This window comes from Drosophila takahashii, chromosome 2L (genome assembly GCF_030179915.1).
Source record: "Drosophila takahashii strain IR98-3 E-12201 chromosome 2L, DtakHiC1v2, whole genome shotgun sequence".
Classification (NCBI taxonomy): domain Eukaryota; kingdom Metazoa; phylum Arthropoda; class Insecta; order Diptera; family Drosophilidae; genus Drosophila; species Drosophila takahashii.
Window position 1 is genome coordinate 27624394 of NC_091678.1, and position 7817 is coordinate 27632210.

Genomic DNA, 7817 nt, shown 5'->3' on the forward strand with positions numbered 1-7817 from the left:
TCTGCACAAACACAGCCAAAGATCAAATTTTTTATTCTTTGGGCCGTGGCTAAAGGCGTTCATCAGAATTCATCCGCTAAATCTAGTATTTTAGTGGTATTTTCTTACCTTTCCTTAGCTCAACTGAGTACCGAGGTGGGAAAAAGTCCCCGGATAAGGGCTTTAGCTACCTATTTGCCTCTCGCTTACTCCTATGCTTAGCTAGCAGTTTTCGTCGTACTGAGTACTAGGCTTATAAGCCACTAAAGCCACTATGTATTGCAGCAAATCCTACAGGCGGTTTTCCATTGGTTTTTGTGGTTTTCCTTCCAAGCTTGCAACCCAGGACGGCTCAACGTTTGTAATATTTTAAAATTCGCGCCAGTTGATGTTTGCTGTTTGTCAACTGATTGAGAGTAAGACCATGCTACATGCATTGCGGATGAAAGCCTAGTACTCAGTTCGGCTAAGAGTTTTACTAGTCGAAAAATATTAATTTTTTAGTGTGACCGAAGTTTTCGGATTTCATCCGCAATGCATGTAGCATGGTCTTACTCTCAGCAAACAAATCAACTGGCGCCAATTTTAAAATATTACAAAACGTTGAGCCGACCTGGGTCGCAAGCTTTAAATTCCCTGTTGGAATGGCGATATGTATTGCAGCAACTGCTACAGGCAGTTTTCCATTGGTTTTTGTGGTTTTCCTTCCATTTATACATTGTTATTGGCAAACCGCTTCAGCACAAACACAGCCAAAGATCAAATTTTTTATTCTTTGGGCCGCGGCTAAAGGCGTTCATCGGAATTCATCCGCTAAATCTAGTATTTTTTGGTATTTCCTTACCATTTCCTTAGCTCAACTGAGTACCGCTGTGAAAAAAGTCCCCGGCTAAAGGCTTTAGCTACCTATTTGCCTCTCGCTTACTCCTATGCTTAGCTAGCAGTTTTCGTCGTACTGAGTACTAGGCTTAAGTCATGAAGTAACTGTTATTTCAGACTTTGGGTGATCTTCCGTTTAGCTCCTACGCCCAAATTTGTTCATACTTTTCAAATCGACGTGTTTTTGGGTCCTGATTACGGGAAAAATAGTCAAAGTTTTCTTACAGTTTCACAAGGTTTGAAAATAAAAAACCGTTGGAGATGTGTCGATAATGATATCGATGTCACTTGATGATATAGTGATAGTACGACAAAAGCACAAGAACGGCAATAACGGCGATTTTTGTTTAAAAAAAAATTTGCCTCTTGCGCACTACCTCTTCGCCCACTGACAAAAATATTCAATTTTGAGGTCTTCCCATTTCAAGCTCTAAATCAGCGGTCGGCAGCGTCCTGTTAAGTGAGAATAGGAAATTGATCTGCTCATCCTCTGCCTCTCACTTCTACAGTACAACAGCGGTCTGCACTGATAACACAGGTCGACAAAATCAAGACTTTTTCTTGGCCCAAGAATAAACGCTACAAAACCTGAAAGAATGTTAGCTGTAGATTACTACCTCATCCTTGGAAACTTTCCAACACGTCGAAGTTTTTAGAAATCCGTGGTCAAAGTTCCAAATTTTCGATTTTTAGGCACTTTTTGCGGCTTAATAGTAAGAAAACCTTTCGTAGCCCAGAGCAACAATTTAGAGGAACTGGTACCTTGAACCTTTAACTTCAAGATTGTCCAATCACAAAGTTGGGCGACCTCTACTTCTTTAGCTACAATCGATTTTACAGAAGTACTTTTTGTTACTTTTTATACCCTTGTAGAGGGTATTATAATTTCAGTCAGATGTTTGCAACGCAGTGAAGGAGACGTTTCCGACCACATAAAGTATATATATTCTTGATCAGCACCAATAGACGAGTCTATCTAGCCATGTCCGTCTGTCCGTCTGTCCGTCTGTCCGTTTCTATGCGAACTAGTCTCTCAGTTTTAAAGCTATCGCGATGAAACTTTCCCGAAGGTCTTCTTGCTATTGCAGGTAGTACATATGTCGGAGCCAGCCGGATCGGACCACTATATCTTAAGGCTCCCAATCAAATATAAGAAAATTCATTGTAACTTTGTAGGAAGTAGGCGTTTTGATTCTTGACTACTTAAAAACAAAATTGAAATAAATCGAAACGCTGAATCTGGAATCCCTGGAACTGCACCGAGTGAGTATTCTTTTATCTACAAGGGTATATAAGCTTCGGCTGGCCGAAGGTAGCTTCCTTTCTTGTTTTCATCTATAGTAGCCTGATATTTTCCTTGTTGAACTGAGACCCGTACACATTCAATACATTACAAATATCAGGCTACTATAGATGAAAAAAAGTGACAAAAAGTACTTCAGTAAAATCCATTGTAGCTAAAGAAGTAGAGGTCGCCCAACTTTGTGATTGGACAATCTTGAAGTTAAAGGTTCAAAGTACCTTTTCCGCTAAATTGTGGCTCTGGGCTGCGAAGGGTTTTTTTTTACTATTAAGCCGCAAAAAGTGCCTAAAAATCGAAAATTTGGAACTTTGACCACGGATTTCTAAAAACTTCGACGTGTTGGAAAGTTTCCAAGGATGAGGTAGTAATCTACAGCTAAAATCCTTTCAGGTTTGGTAGCTTTTATTCTTGGGCTTTTTTTTTGTCGACCAGTGTAAGCTGCCCCGTGCAATTTTTTCACACAAATATAAAACAAGATGTAATTGTATTTGTGTACCGACCGCTGCTCTAATAGCCTCTTCCCATAGAGTCCATCCGTGTGAAACGGTTGGGATTTTTGACAAATGTGAAATTCGTGTCCCCATAGAGTTTCCATCCACATCTACATACATCCAATAACAGCTGACTGAGGAGCAGTTGCTCAGCTCAACATTAACGAAGGGGGATTTCAACTCGGGAAAACTGTCGTTAAATTGCGTTCTCCTAATTTTATTGTAGAATAATACAATAAATAGATTAAGAAAATAGTTTAAAAACATATCTGAACGTTTATAACATATCCTCCAACGAGTATGCATAGGGGAGAGTGGGGGAATTTCGTCAGCATTTTTTCAAAGCTATTTATTGTCCATCTTGAGACACGTTATCATATTTCTATTTTTATTGTTGAATGCGGTTAGCACTAAGCTTTAAAATGTGACATTCCCCTATTTTTTTAATTAACTTGGTGATTTATAAAAAATTAAAAAGTAAAACCAATATACTGGGGCAATCTCACTACATAGGGGGGTAAAATCACCACACAACTGGGGAAATTTCGTCACCTGAAAAATGTAGGGAACTTTACGCCTGTAAGTATGCTACACAGATCAAGCGTACCATTTTTGTTGACGTCCTATATTTGTTGCTGCTGCTGGTAGTCTGTTCGTTAGCCAGATCGTCAAATATAAAAATATGTATTTAAAATAGGTGCGAATTTACCCTTAGCGTAGGGTGGCGAAATTTCCCCAGACCGTACTTTTCTAGATATAATTATTTTTCTTCCGAAATTAGGCGCGAAGTTAAAAATCACTAACGCAGAAATGCACATTATAGCACTGTGTATTATATAAAAAATCGTGTATTTTATTGCTTTTGAATTGTGGCATACAGAAAAAATTTCGTCGAGAACTAAATGTAGCTTTTGAGCTGTTAAAACACATTTAATATTATAGCTTAATTATCTTGGCCTTCTGTGCAAAACAAATGCATTGGTTGTGTCTGGCCGTCTTGAAGGACTAAAACAAAAAAATTATATATTTTTACGACTTATGGATTCTGAGATATTGCTGGTGACGAAATTGCCCCTGTGACGAAATTCCCCCACTCTCCCCTACATATTGCTGACTCGGGTGGAGCCTAACCTCCCGTACCCCACACTCCGCTCTTACTACGCCTCTGCCTAGCCAATATTAATATGAAACATTTGTGAACAAAACCAAATTTCTGCTGTTTTGGTAATTTATAGCAGCTCTGGAACTTTATAGAAGTACATACATAGTACACTTTTTAAAAATATTAGTTAGTATTTACGAATTGCAGAATGGTGGATGGAGTTCTGTGGGAACACGAGTTTCACATTCGTCAAAAATCCCAACCGTTTTAAACGGATGGACTTTATGAGAAGAGACTATAAACCGAGGTTTAAATCCGAAAATTTTAAGTGGTTCTTGGCGAAGAGGGAATTGTAAAACAGCAAGGAGATTTAAAGGGCAATGTTAGTGGTCGCAGACGGTTCTGCTGGCGGAAATTTTGTTGTGTTACATAATTGAAGTTCCTACCAGTGAGTTTTAAAATAAAAGGAAATTAGGTTTGAGTAAAGTTCAAATTTTAATTAATTGTATAATATTCCGGAGTGATTAATCACGGATCAGGAGAAGGCAATTCATGGAGGAATCATCAGACCAGCCACCAAGAAGGGAACAACTTTTCACGAAGAAAATTGGCCACACTTTCCTTGGTGGCCAAAGGTTTTTAAGCCTAGTACTCAGTTCGGCTAAGAGTTTCACTAGTCGAAAAATATTAATCATTTAGTGTGACCGAAGTTTTCGGAGTTCATCCGCAATGCATGTAGCATGGTCTTACTATCAGCAAACAAATCAACTGGCGCCAATTTTAAAATATTACAAAACGTTGAGCCGACCTGGGTCGCAAGCTTTAAATTCCCTGTTGGAATGGCGATATGTATTGCAGCAACTCCTACAGGCAGTTTTCCATTGGTTTTTGTGGTTTTCCTTCCATTTATACATTGTTATTGGCAAACCGCTTCTGCACATACACAGGCAAAGATCAAATTTTTTATTCTTTGGTCGGCGGCTAAAGGCGTTCATCGGAATTCATCCGCTAAATCTAGTATTTATTTGGTATTTTCTTACTATTTCCTTAGCTCAACTGAGTACCGCGGTGGAAAAAAGTCCCAGCTAAAGGCTTTAGCTACCTATTTGCCTCTCGCTTACTCCTATGCTTAGCTAGCAGTTTTCGTCGTACTGAGTACTAGGCTTTAATCAAAAAGCTAGCTAGGAGAAATAAAACCTATTAAATAAATGAGTATTTAAAAAAATTTTTGCCAGCGGCGCTTTCCTCGCCCGTACCTTACTACTTTCTTTAAAAGCTTATCCAGCTTTCATTCGGGTCATCCGTTCCATTTCCTTTTTTCGCGGAGCATGAACACGATACATCGTATAAAAAGGCAAAATAGGTCCATCACTAGAGTAGAAGGTAAAATGCTGTTATCGACTAATCGAAAACTATCTGTCGCCATTTTATGGCGGGATATTGCAGTATTTTAAAATGTTCACACCCAATTTAAAATACTTCTTTTAGTTTTTCCTCGAAAACCTTTATGTTTACAAATAAAATGATTAATACACAAAAGATCCGTTTTATAAATATCTTCTGTTTTTGTCTAAAACATTTTTTGATTTTTCTTTTATTTTCCGAAAAAACCGAAAATTTTACGATTTTTACCGTTATTTTTCAAGATCCCGTTATTTGCGCCAATTTTGGCTATTTTTCCCGTAATCAGGACCCAAAAACACGTCAATATGGAAAGTTTGAAAAAAATTGGGGGTAGGATCTAAACGGAAGTTTATCCATAATAAATGTTGACGTTTCATCATGAAATAGCGTTGTTAATGTCTACTGACGTGTTATAAGCCAGAAAAACTTCATTTTTAAGCATGAGTCTAATAATAGGATAAACTTCCGTGTAGGAGAGTGTACCAAGGCGACTTCGACATATATATACAAAAAGAAATGAAAATCTTCTGTGACGGATTGATCGAGAATAGTAATAAACCAATCGAAAGGTATCGCAAAAACTTGCATACCAATATTTTTCTGATAAAAATCTCAACTCAAAAGCAGTATAACTTTTTCCTTAAAATGTTTTTCTCATTTTTGACATTTTGTGAGGAAAACATGAAGAAAATAAAAACACAAAAAGGCTACTTACACCAAGTTTTATAAAAGTTTTTTTTTGTATTATCTAGGCTTTAATAAGCAATTTATATGTTTTTAAACGCAGGTTACATTTTTTGTATTTTCTGCTAAGCCTTCCATTGACTGTGGATCAAATACATTATTTCTGCCCATTGTAAATTTAACACGCTTTTGAGTTGTCGGTGCTATTTGTCTTTGACTATATTGTCAATGATCATTTCATCACCCGTGAGGGATATTTTTTTCCCTCACTTTTTATCATTTTATTTTCCTCACTTATGATGAATATTTTTCGATCAGTGAGCGATATGTATTTGAATGAGCAAAGATGACAATTTGTCTGTATCGTGATTGATCTATATTTATTTTCATCACAGTCGGCTGGTTTTTGTGGATATTTAAAATGAGTGATGTTTACGAACCCTGGGTTTTAGTTGTGTTCCAATTGGAAATACCCTTCGAATGAGGGGTCATTTGATAAAATCCGACGCTCCGTAAAAATATGGCAAGGGAATGTACTATTTATTTATATATGTACATTAGGGTGGTTTTTTTTTGTACACCCAAAAAAAAGTAGTCATCAATATGCCCCTATTTAGGTGTCAATGTGACACTATTGAGTGGAAAGAAATCATTGATCCGAAGGTCATCAAGTTGACGCTATTCTGTTGTCACTTTAATACTTTCGAAAATATTAATTTGACCCCTTTTGGTGTCAAAGAGCCACTAGCCGGTGTCATTTTCTTAGTATTAAATAAAATTTGACATTTGCTTGAAAGCTCCTGTAACCATTCTGCCATGGCAAAAATTAATATGGGCATGGCTCAGGGGCCAAGGCGCTTGGTTCTGATATTATTTTGTGCTCGGGGGAACGAGGTTCGAATCCCGCTCGCAACACCATTATTATTTTTTTTTTTTTATCAGTAATCTAACACAACTTAACATTTTTGTTCTTAAAATGATATATTTGCATTTTAAAAACTTTTTACCTACTCTGATTTATCTGGGTTTCGAACCGGGGACCTCTCGCATCAGAGGCAGACGCCTTACCAACTGGGCCATCGAACCATTTTGCGCGCGAGCGAACACTTGACAAGTATAAACGAAATCGATACTAGAGTAAAACATCGCCGAACTTCGAACTTCGAAAATCAAAAATGATAATTATTGGGATCGATGTGAACCTAGTTTTATCAAAATGACACTATTTAGTATCAAATACGATTTTTCTGAAAACGCGGTGTACTTTTGACACTCATTTGGGAGCAAATTTTAACCCACAGTTATTAAATTGACACTCAGGATTTTTTTTTGGGTGTATGAAAAATTCTAAGGTCCTACTCTCACCCCCTTATACTTTGCGCATTGGTGCATTTAAGACATACCAAAAAGAAAAAATTAAAAAAAATGCGATTTAGTGCTTGCGCATTGACCTTTAAGTTTATCACTCATACGTACTGTTGCCCTTGATCAAATATTTTAATTTCATACTTATTGAGTCTAAACATAAAGGTGACCTTGTCACCTTTACAAACGGCTAAAGAAAAATAAAATCGCTATGGCTATATAAGTTCCAACATTTAAGGGAGTCGCACCACAGAATCAAACATATTTTTTTTTTTATTTATTGCCCCCTAACTATATGCAGAATATGTGGAAAAAAAGCTATTTAGATATTTTTAAAAGAAGTAACATGGGGTGACTCTCTTAGGAGTATATCGTAGCCAAAAAAAACCCTTGCTAGGGTTTTATAACAAGTTTAGAACCCAAGTCGAAACCTAAATTTTTACTTTAGTTTATTTTCGTAGTCTAATACAAATTCAGGTGAATTACGTGGACTATTATTCAAAAAAATTGTCTACATCTACATTTATTGAATCCTACATATTTAAATAATAAAAGACAATCAAAGCAAAATAGTTATACCGAAAATTCATAGATTTATTTATTTTGTCCC